This window comes from Peromyscus californicus, unplaced genomic scaffold, assembly GCF_007827085.1.
Source record: "Peromyscus californicus insignis strain IS unplaced genomic scaffold, ASM782708v3 Scaffold_17__1_contigs__length_78620276, whole genome shotgun sequence".
NCBI lineage: Eukaryota > Metazoa > Chordata > Mammalia > Rodentia > Cricetidae > Peromyscus > Peromyscus californicus.
The window spans coordinates 41,938,799-41,951,156 of NW_026294469.1; the positions used below are offsets into that span (position 1 = coordinate 41,938,799).

Consider the following 12,358-nt stretch of genomic DNA (forward strand, 5'->3'; position numbering starts at 1 on the left):
AATGACAATTGAAAATTGTATATATTTAATGAGTTGAAGGTAACATTTCATATATATATGAAAAAATATATGAAGGTAACATTCATATATATATGTATACATATATATATGAGATGAACAACAACCAAGTTAATTAGTATATCCATTACCTGGCATAGTTATCACTGTGTGCATGTATATGTGTATATGTCTATAGAGACAATTTTAAAATGTGAAATGTAAACATCCTTTTAAAAATGAGGACCAGGAGAAATTTGAGTCCAGGCACTGGGAAGTGCGCTCCTATTTCAGCTCTGTATGGCCATCTGGAAATGGGTACGGTGTGGTATCAGAAGCACAGTGGAGAAGGATGAGCTCTTCTTAAAGACCCAGAAGCCCCGCTTTTCTCCTTCTGTTAATACACACAGTGCTGACTTTTCAACCAGGAAAATCATTTGTGTACTTTAAAAAGTGATAAAACATTGCTGGTGTTTACCGTGAAGAACTGTCACATGCTACCTAAGTTCTGGACCTCTTGAAAGGCAGCTCATTTTCTTTCCATTTGGCAAGGATTTACCTTATGCTTTGTACTGCACGGGGCAATAAGGGGGAGATTTATACAGTGCAACGTCTCTCCTGGGAACCTGCAGGCTATTGGAAGGGATTATAGCTAGCCAACAAGGAGAACTAGGCATACACTATGAAGAAATTATGACGACTGAAGTAATGTGAGCACTACCAGCCTGGTGTAGAAGGGCCGACATGCAGAAGACATGCAGTCCTCCAGCCTTTATCCTTGACTTGCTGCCCACTGCGGACTTTGTCCCATGTCCGCTCCACTTCTACCTTATCTTTTGACTGACTGCTGTCATTGCCCCTTCATGAATTTGTCTTCCAGATTAAGAAAAAAAATTTTTTTTAGATTTCTTTATTTTTTTGTGTATGCCCGTTTTGTCTACATGTATATATGTATACCATGTGTATGCCTGTAGAGGTCAGAAGAGATGTCAGATCCCTTGAGCTGGAGTTATGTATGATTGTGAGCTACCACGTGGGCGCTAGGAATGAACCCTGGGTCCTCCGCAAGAGCAGCAAGTGTTCTTAACTGGCTAAGGCAACTCTCCAGCCCCTTGTCTTCCAGATTCTTTTATTTTTTTATTTTTTGACAAGGTCTCACTACGAAGCCCTCGCTGACCTGGAACTTGCTAAGTAGACTAGGCTAGCCTCAAACTCACAGAGATCTGCCTGCCTGCCTGCCTGCCTCTCCTTCCCACGTGCTGGGACTCCATGTAGCCTGGAAGATTTTGTTGTTTGAATGAGGTATCGGTTCACTCCGTGGAGCAGGTTGGCCTGGAATTCACTGTGTAGTTGAGACTGGCTCCGAACTCACAGTATTTCTGCTGCCTCTGGGTCCTAAGTACCAGAATTACAGTCATGAACAACCATGCTCAGGTGGTTTGCTTTTTTTATTTTAAAGAAACAGCCAGGGCTCAGACGTAGAACCACGCAAGTACTCTTCCACTGAAATGTGTCTTTTGGGATCTTGGCCATCCACCATGTCCATTGCATGTGCCTTACATGCATGTTTTTGTTCATGTGACCTTATCACAGTGTTGTAGATGACTGTCCCTGGAATCTACGGCAGCCCACATGGAGCCACCACGTGTGGCTTCTTTCCGAGTCTTTGCCTCTGGACGTCTAGAGCCGGTTCTGTTCCCTCCATTGCGCTTTGTTCCTCACCCCTTCCCCATGGCTGCCTCCCACTTCCACAGCGTTTTGTCCTCTGCATCTTCATGAGCTGGGTGTTCACTGCCACCTACCCGGTTTTCCAAAAGGAAGTTCTTCCTCCCACGTAACCGACCGTCCTCTTCGCCATCGCATTCTCTGCCTGCCCCCCTCATCCGGGTATTCATCTGTTTTCTAGACATGTCTATGGCCTTGGCCCCTGGTCCCAGCTTCCTGTGAGTGCCTTTGCCCCTAGGTTCTGCCTGGCATGCATGCCTACTGGGCTTTGCTCCTGGGGCCTCTCGATACACTGCTCTTGAACTCGCCTTTCTATTTCTGCTGCCTCTCGGCTGTCTGTGGTCTGGATGTCAGGCTTCCGGTTAGAGTGGAGTAAAACCTCTTGCCAATCTTGTCCTTGCTTCTTCTCCAACCTTCTTGTAACCTGTTGTTCAGGTCTCAGCATGTGCCATCAGTGTTGAGCAGGCATATCACAACAGTCCTGCTCTGTCCTCCTATTTATTGTTTCCTAGCCCTGAGAAACCCCGTCCTCTGTGTTCTGTAAACAAAGACCCTGGAGCCAGCTGGGAACTTTGCCCCTCTCCGTGCCTTCCTAAGAGCCCGGATGGAGCTGGTTGCACGTTTCTCTGTTTTTAACCAGCTGGTGTGTTTCTTCCATGCCAGTATTGGCGCTGTGGCACACCGGCAGTGCTGCCTACCTGCCAGTCTATACATCTGACCCCCACACCCTGCTTTCTGCATCCAGGTGCCTCCCGTGTGCTGGTACCCACGCCGTATCCAGTTCTTCCCAGTTAGAGGAGTAAAGTGCCACACAGAATTGCTTTCAAAGCTGGGAAGTATTTGTTGGGCTGTGTGTTGAATGTTGAGTTTTGTTTCTCAATTATCCTTAAATTTTGGTTTCGTATCGGGTGTCTGTGTAATTTAAAGCAGAATGACTATTTAAGTCTGTTTGAAAAGGATATGTTTCTAAAATTTCCACATGTTTAGTAAGCTGCTCTGCTGAATGTATAATGTCCTTCATTGTGGATTACTGTTTCCATCTAATAGACCCTGTTTATTATACAGATACGTTCCAAGTTACTTTCATAAATATGCTTTCCAGCAACCACATAAAAAGATACAAATACAATGTGTATTAAAATTAGAACCTTTACTTTCTGAATAATTTTATTAGCATATGTTAATTAGATACAATAATAGGTTTTATTGTGACCATTCCATACATTTCCATACATAATGTATTTTGGTCATATTCATTTCATGTCTTTTTTTTTTTTTTTATGACCCAGTGTGCTTCGTTGGCAGTTCTTACAGGACTGTAGTAAGGATTTGTTTACAGGACAGTGGGTACCTTACCAGCATCTGCATGTGCGTGCGTACACACACACACACACACACACACACACACACACACACACACACACACACGAAAGTAGAAGGAGGTAGTTGGGAAGAGGCAGGGGATTACTGGAAATGGGATGTGACTATATTATGTACATGTATGAAAATGTCATAATAAAGCCTGTTGTTATATGTAATTAATATATGCTTATAAAAATATTTAAAATGAAAGATAATGTCTCTCTCTCCCCCATCAACCATGAGTCCTGTGAGCTCCTCCTCACTCCATGGCAGAACATTGACGGGCCCAATCTTGTACAAATAATTGTGTGGGTAATCACTGCTGGTGTGAATTCAAACGTGCAACAACCACATCATGCCTGAAAATCCATGTTCCACACCTCTTCCCCAACCCCTTCCTCTGGCTCTTACGTTCTTTCCAACTCTTCTTCAAGAAACTCCCTGAGCTTTGGAGGGAGTGTTATGGATGTCCCACATGTGTTAAGCATTCAACTGCCTCCTTTTATCAACACTTTGGCCAATGATAAGCCTTTGTAGTTATGACTTTTCCAAAACTAAACTTTTCTGACCCAAGCTGATGGAGCACCTAATCTATAGGCACAAGTGTATTTATTCATAGGCAGTTTCACAGACACAGCCGAACAGTAGCCGTGACCTTGGGGACTTCACTAGGCACTGTGACTTCCCCAGCCATCGGCTTTTGACTAGGTGTACAGTACCAGGCATGAATTCTCTCCTGTGAGCGGGCCTCAAATCCAATCCGAAAGGAGTTGGTTACTCCCATAACAGACTTGCCACCGTGGCACCGGTGGCTGATCAGGATTGTTGCACACAGGATCTACACCTGAAAACATTTTTTTTAAAAAACATTTGTGGGTATATTTGTAGCTAATTGCTTCTAGTAGAGATAGGATACCTAATGTCCATTTCATAGTCCTCGTAAATTCTTTAATTGTATATGTATTTGGAGATGGGATCTTCCCGTGTAGCCCTGGCTAACCTGGAACTCACTAGGTAGACCAGATTGTCCTCAAACGCATGAGAAAACACACACACACACACACACACACACACACACACACACACACACACACGAGATCTTGAACACATGAAATAAATATTAATTTTTTAATGAAATAGAACAGTTGTTTGTATTTATGGAATGTTTCCATTCATGTATCTTTTTTGGAGCATATGTTGTCCTCTGTACTCGTTAATGATATAGCAGGGCTTCTTGTATCTGTAGCTTTGTACCCACTGACTAGTCCGTTCTATCCTTCCCTCCCCGCTACCTCCCCGCTACCTCCCCACTACCTCCCCACTACCTCCCCACTATCTCCCCTGGGCTCCAGTAACCATTGTCTGTTCTCAAGTTCTTTAGGATAAAAATTTTAAGCAATTAATTATTTAGAGACAAGTCTCAGGTAGTCCGTGGCCGTGGACTACACAGCGGAGAAGGGCTTTGTCCTTCATACATTCCTGCCTCCATCTCTCTTGTGCTAAGATTGGTGGATGTGCCCCCATGTACAGGTTATGTGTGCTGGGCACGGCACCCGGGGTTCCTTGCATGCTAGGCAAGCATTTTACCAGCTGAGCTCCATCCCCAGCCTGTGGTCAAGTCCTTTAGAGTCTATAGGAGTCAGATCACGGGGTCCTGTCCTCGAGTTCCTGCCTTATTTCCCTGAGCATAACCGTCCTCAGTTCTGTTTATGTTGTTGCAAATGGCAGGGGGAGATTTTATGGTAGGATTGTAATCCCTTGATGTATATGAACTACATTTTATCTGTTCATCAATTGGTGCACATTCAGGCTGATTTTATAACACAGTTTTAAACACTACACGCAGAGGGAGCTTGAAAATGATGGGTTGTTGAAGTAAAACAGCCACCCAATGGACTACCTAGAAAATCTGTTGGTTACTGTAAGTCAACAACAGTTTAAGTGCCTTCTCAACAAACAGCTTCAAACTCTTAGGATTTAAAAATTGTACAGTTTCCTTCTGTATTATACGTATTTTTATTGGTAGTTTATGTAGTCACTGGATAATTTAACTTAATATATTTAGTCCCTGGTCAGTATACTCTTTAAAATTAATTATGGGGGCTGGGCATGGTGGTGCACACCTTTAATCCAGGCACTCCAAAGGCAGCCAATAGGGGGTCTCTGTGATTTCCAGTTCATTGAGGGATATGTAGAGAAACTGTCTAAAAAAAAAAAAAAGCCAAAAAACCCTGAGATGCAACCAGGGGGTGGTGGCGGCGGCGGCGGCGGCGGCGGCGGCGGCGGCGGCGGCGGCGGCGGCGGCGGCGGCGGCGGCGGCGGCGGCGCACGCCTTTAATCCCAGCACTTGGGAGGCAGAAGCAGGTGCATCTCTGTGAGTTCAAGGCCAGCCTGGTCTACAGAGAGAGTTCCAGGACAGGCTCTAAAGCTACACAGAGAAACCCTGTCTTGAAAAACCATAAAAAAAAAAAACAACCCTGAGACCTGTGTATGTACGTACATATGTTGTGTGCACACATACACAATATACACACACACACACCCCTTAGGACTAGAGAGATAGCTCAGAGGTTAAGAGTACTTGCTGCTCTTGGAGGAGGGCCTGGGTCCATGTCCTAGCACCATGTGGCAGCTCACAATCCCCTGCAGCTCCAGTTCTAGGGGATCTGACACCCTCTTCTGGCTTCCATGGGCACCAGATACACACATAGTACATATACATATACGTAGGCAAACACTTATAGACATAAAATAAACATAAATCTTGTAAATTTACTTGGACCAATAGAGTAAATCAACCCTGTGGTGATATTTTATTTGTATGTTAATAAATAAAATTTGCCTGGAGATCAGAGGACATGGCCAGCCATAAACACAAAAGTCAGGCAGTGGTAACACACGCCCTTAATCCCATCACTTGGCAGGCAGGGTCTCTGTGTGTTCAAGGCCACACTAGGGAACAGCCAAGCATGGTGACACAAGCCTTTAATTCCAGTACCAACCATAGAGACCTGGAGGTCTGTACAGACAGGCAGTGACAAGGAAGTGAGGTAGCTGGGCTAAGAGCCAATGAGAAGGCAGAACAGCAAGGCAATAAAGACGTGGGTAGACAGGAAGTAGTTCTCGGGAAGCTACAGTGGCATGGTGAGTTAAGGTTAGCTGGTGGCTCTCACTATTTCCCTGATCTCCATGGCTTTCACCCCTATATTTGGCTCTGTGGCTCTGTGTTTCTTATTTAATAAGACCATTTAGAAATTCGTCTACACAACCCAGAAAGCAAAATGATTTTCATTCATAATAAATTCAGAATTAGTTTTCACTTAAAAAAAAAAGTCACATGATCATGCTCCCTGGTGGAAGGAACACAGCCAGGCATTCAAGGCATGCTCAGAGAGGCCTCTGCTCATGAACAGGCACATGCAACCATCTACGGGAAAGCCCAATATGGGTGTTTAGAGTATAGATGCTTCTGATTAGAGTCATTTTTAAGGCCTCAAGGCTCTCAGTGAATGTGTCTGTAAAAATGGGCTGAAGATAGACATCTTGGGATGGGTTGTTTTTTTTTTTTTTTGAAAAGTTTTTGTTTGAAGATGTTCTAGTCTTGCTGACTTTTTTATTTATTTGGTAGGTGAAGGGCGATGGGGTGGGGACCTGGGAAATGGCATGTGGGATAATTAATACCCATAGTTGGGTGCATTCTGCAAGTGCACAGCAGGAGGCCCCAGCACCTGGCAGAAGACTGTGGGAGTCTAGATAGATCTTTACCATATTGATCTGGGTGGCCTGCCCCTGCCACTCACTCAGGAGCCAAGAAATACAGGTGCTGCTGCTGACTACAGCCCAAAGCTGTCAGGATAAAGCACGAGGACTTGACCTCTTGACTGGAGGTTTGCCTGACTTAGGACTGGTTTAAGGGCCTTTTCATGTGCTTAATCAGCTGTTACTCCTGTCATAGCTCACACTATGACCATGCTTTTCATGTGTATAAATATTACTTAAAAACTCAAATGTGTGTTTGACACCAAACAAATCACCGCCTTGCTGTTGAAGGGACTCACTCAGGTCTCCCAGGTAAATTATAGTCCGATGACTCCTGACTGTGTCAAGTAATCATTCAACCATAGTATCTACCATCATCTGGTAAGGCACTCATTAGGCATGGGAGACAGTAACAATGAAGAGTGGGGAAAAAAATGTGTGTATGTAAGAACACACATGTATAATACTGTTAGCCTTCGTCTGGGTTCGGTTCCCAGCACCCATGTCAGCTAGCTCCCAACTGACTGTAACTCCAGTTCCAGGGGATTCGATGCCCTCTGGCCTCTGTGGGCACATATACACTTGTGCTGTCCGTAAATTGATGCACACACATGCACATACATACAAATAAATATTTGAAAAACAAAACAGTGAGCCATAGACTCTTGTGGTAAACATGAAGAGCTCTGGTGAGTGTAGAAGCTGCATGTATGGAGTATTCCTCTGCACTTAGTGTGATCGTATAACTTACCGAATTGTCATGAAGTCTTGATAGTTGTAGGCAGATAAAAGCAGCGAACATGGACTGGCTGGTGCCAGCCATGATGCCCGGTCACTCTCACTGCTCACCACCCTGCACTTGGCTCAGCCTGGGTTCCACCACACTGTCCTCTTCTTGTTGCCCACTTTACAAAGATTGTTCTTAGTGCTTGTCCTTTTCCTTGGTGAGTCCAGATAGTATGAGTGAGGACAGTTGCGTGAGTCTGACCCCGGTCAATTTTTGTTTCCAGCTAGAAGACCAAGAGTGCAAAGTATTTGGAAGCCCTAAGTGTGCAAATGTGCTAATATGTGTGTTTTGGGCTGGATAATTGAGAAGGAAGATTTTATTCTAGTTATCTCAGAATGCCAAGACTGAAGCAAATTACATTAAACGGTAGGATTTGTGAAAATTCAAAATTCACAGTATCTCTTGAACAGTTTAATATGTTTGAAATAAACACACTGCACCTTTCTTTGTTTTTGTTATCTGTGCTGGTGCCATAAGCAAAAAAAAAAAAAAAGGTCACAAGTCACATCTAGTGTCTCTTACTCAGATCTGCTTAAATGTCCCCCATGACCCTGCCCATGCTGTCTTGTGGCCTTGGGAAGCAGGAGGCTGTGTGTTCATTCAGCCAGCCCCACTCCTTGCTTGATGCCTTTGGGTGCTTTTGCTTGGTCCTGAGAATGCCCCAGAGGTAGCTTAGCAGTACTCTTCCTAGGGCTTGCAGCTGAGGGACGGGTCTAGACGCAGCACAGGAAGCTGGGCTTGAACAGGTGTTGTCAGAGGTAAGGATGATCTTTGCTGGAAGCCACGGGACAAAGTTTGATCTTGAGTAGCAAGGAGGTGGCTGGAGTGAGTCCGGGTTTCTTCCGCCTCTCTGTCCTGTTTGTTTTTGTAAAATGAGGTCTATAGAAGGAAAGAGGAAGAAATTAATAATAAAGGCTCACATTCATTCAACATTTTCTTAGCACCAGGCACTTTACATCCATAATGTCATTTATTTCTTGGAGTAGCTCCCTGCAGTTCAGTACTATTAACTTATTCTTTACAGACGAGGAGGAGGTGAGGCACAGGGTTAAGTGCCTCGTAGTGTGGCAGGGCTAGCGAGCAGGGCAGGATGGGAGCCCTGGCAGCAGTCTCCCATCTGCAGGACACCAGCTCCCCGGGTTGCACGCGGGCGCAGTGCTCAGGAAATGGTTCCAGTGGTGCCTAGACCTTGCACAACATGGAATCACAAGAAGACAGTTGCTCTGTTTGCATTTATCTTCTAATCCCATGTCTTTTCTCCACTCACACCAAACAAACAAACAAACAAACAAACAAAAAATGTCTCCCAAAGCTTTGCTTGACACTGCTAATCTCTCTTAACAAAGAGAGCCAGCTCCAGTCCAGGGCCTTCAGCAAGAAGCATATACTTTAAAACTGTTCCTCTTTTCTTACCTTTTAATTATGGCAAGTGATATTGGCTTCCTTTATCTGGTTGTAACATAGCGTTGTCTATTTAGATCATATTGGAGCAAAAAGTCAATTCAAAGGAAAATCTTAAGTTCAGGTAGGATGCAGATGTGGCCAAGTTATGAAGGTGGTGTGGGGATTTGTAGCATGGGGACATTTCTCAAGGGAGCAATTGAGGAGTAAAGGTAAAAGGCAGATGGTTCCCAGGGGAGCACCTTCCTGTTCCTTCATCCAGGAGCCAGAGCGCCAGCAAGTACATCCCATTTGCGCCTTCTTTCTTCCCTTTGGGCAGTCTGCTGTGATTTAATGGCGCCCATTGCAGTCCTGAACTGATACATAACTTCACAGCCATGTAGCTGCATTGGCAATGGAAAGGGGAAGTGGTGGGCACTATTATCTCGAAAACCAGAAGGAACAATTTGTCGGCCGAGGGCCTTAGTCTGATGTCTTGGTTCTTGAGAAGCAATTAAGTTCTGTTTATAAGTAGATTCCAACTGTATCCAACTTAACGATCTTTGTTTGTTTTCCTGACAGTGCCATAAAGCAGGGCCGGGGAGGGGGGATCCTGAAACATTTAAACTTCTTTGCACACTGATATCAAAGTTTTCACCTAGGCAGTTATAGCTCACTAAATGGTAATTCTATTTTTTTTTTTTTTTAAGGACAGTGCAATTAGGTTTGGGTGAGATTGAGACTTCAATGTCTCTTGGTATATTTGTCCGGACAGAGTCACAGGTAGTTTGCAAGTGCTCATGAACAAATCGGGGTGGTAAGACATTGAAACCAGCACAAGTAGATTGTCCTCATCACCACATAGACAAAACAGTCAGGAGCCGGGCTCCAGGCTGTAAGCGCAAGTGGCATGATATAATGAAGTTGTATTCCATTAGGCTCCTGTGTGCGGGGAGCAAATGTCATCACCTGAATGTGGCCGCATCTCTGTGATACAACCTCATCTGTTCCGTCAACTAGTTTTGCTCTGATCAATAAGCAGTTTTCTGTGGCCTTTCACTGCTGTCCGATGTCATTGAGTGATGTAAATGCACGTCAGAAACTAGAAACTTGACAGCTCACCCACAGTGGGCAGAGGCAGAAGAGCAAAATCACTGCCACAGACGCAGGTGACAGCTGACATCTCCTTGGGGTAACTGATTGGATACTGTAGCAGCCGGCATGTTTCCAGCATGAACACAAAGAAGATGATCCTGTTACATGTAAAAGACAGAGCAGATGTTTCTAAATAATTTAAGGAAAAAAAAAAAAAAAAGGTCCTTTTAAGTTGTAGCCCAGTGATTATGTGATTTGTATTAAACATTCCAAAAATAATTAGGTTTTGGCAAAAGGAAAATTAAGGCAAATGAAAATATTTTTTCTAGCCATTTTCTCTACCACTCATTGCTTAAATTACGATTAGAAGTACTGGTCAGTCACCAAAAGGTGTAGCCCCCCCAAACATTAACTCTGTCAGCGTTCATGCAGCAACTGAAAGGAAAGCCAAGTCTGCACCCAGACACAGGAAGTTGCCCGGCTGCAGCCTAATGGCAAAGCCAGAGGAGGAGCAGGCTGAGCGCTGACTGCTGTGTCTGTCGAGGATAGACCCAGATACTTGCAAAGCACAGTGGGAAGTTGGGCGACCAGTGGGGACCTTGGGGAGTGCCGATCAGGACCTTGTCTGGAAAGAGTGGGGTGTGAGGAGCACTTGCTTTTCTGTCCTTGTGAATGTTCTGCTATCCAGAATGTTAAATTATAAAAAAAAGGGTATCTATTCCACATGTAGAATTATCTTAAATGCTTGAAAAGAAATATAGTATTACCAAAGGACACATGTTCCAAGAGAATTCTGGTTAGATTTCTGTTACTACAGGAACATTCAGGACTGGAACTGTAGCTTGTGGTCAAAGTGCTTGCCCAGCAAGCAGGAAGCCCAGGGTTAGATCCCAGCACCACATAAAACCAGGGATGATGCCTTAAGCCTGGAATCCCAGAACTTGGGAGGTAAAGGCAGAGGACAAGAAATCCACTGTCATCTTTCACATAATAAATCCGAGGCCAACCTGGGTTCCGTAAGACTCTGAGACAAACAGCAAACTGGTAAAAATCCACTCAAGGTCCTCCTCAGTGATCTGGAAACACAAAAGATGGTGAATCGAGGCTGCGTGAGGTGGTCTGGGTGCAGGGTGGTGGCAGGAGAGTTGGTCGTCCAAAAGGACCCAGGTGCACCTTCCAAGGAGGAAAGGAAGCTATCCCAGAGTCTTGGCAGAACAAGACAGAGACCAGGACCAGAAGTATTCTGCATCTAAAAAGAGGAAGAGGCATCAGTGAAGCGGGAGCCATGGAGGAGGTAGCCACTAGGCTTCCCTCCCTTCTCTAAGTCTACAGAAAGAGAGTGAGTGCACAATGATACAGAGAATGAGAGAAAGGGACAGAGATCAAGATAAGGATGGACCCAGACAGGACAAGGACCTTAAATTTAAACAACTGCAAGATTATCTCCTGACCAAGGAAAATCTTTTAAACCCTGGAAGGACAGAGACTCTTAAGGAGGAGGAGGATGAACATGGTGGCGAGACACCTGAGACCCAGTCACTATTCCTGGAATTATGGCCAAGAAAAGAACTGAGGAGGAAGATGCAGCTGAGCCCAAGTTCCTCTCCAAAGCCCAGCAAGAGAATGAAACTCTGAAGCCACAGCAGCAGGAGGTGGAAGAGTGACAGGCGATGCCCAAAGAGAGGGAAAAGGGAAGGATTTAGGAAGATGCTTGGAGACCCTCAGGAATATCAGGAGTGCAGAGAGCCGGTGGAGCAAGAGACCAATGGAAATGAAGAGAGATGGCAGAAGATTGGAAAGAGCAGAAAGAGAGAGAGAGAGAGAGAGAGAGAGAGAGAGAGAGAGAGAGAGAGAGAGAGAGAGGAGAGAAGAGAGGGGAGAGGAGAGAGAAGAGAGAAGAGAGGGGAGAGAGAGAGAAACTGCACAGTGTTATCTGGATGGCATAAAAAACCAGCATTGAACAATGACCTCAGATTAATCACTGAGGTATATCTGAAGATACCTCCATTGACTACAACCGCCTTCCACCAGGCTGTTTCTTTTGGCCCACCAACCAGCTCCCAAATCATGACACAGAGACTTATTATTAATAAGTCCGGCCTAGCTTTGGCACATTTCTGCTTAGCTCTCTTAAGTTAAATTAACCTGTTCCTCTTTATCTACCTTTTGCCTCAGGGCTTATTACCTTTCTTACTTCTGTATATCTTACTTTCACCGCTTCTCTGTCTGTCTGGCATCTGCCTGGCTTCTTGC

The 12,358-nt window shown here is 44.8% G+C and overlaps 1 protein-coding gene across 3 annotated transcripts in view; it reads left to right on the plus strand.

The window, feature by feature from the left end:
* The window catches only part of Snx24 (sorting nexin 24), a 151,827-nt gene that overhangs the window by 49,237 nt on the left and 90,232 nt on the right, over positions 1-12,358 (plus strand). The window lies entirely within an intron of this gene.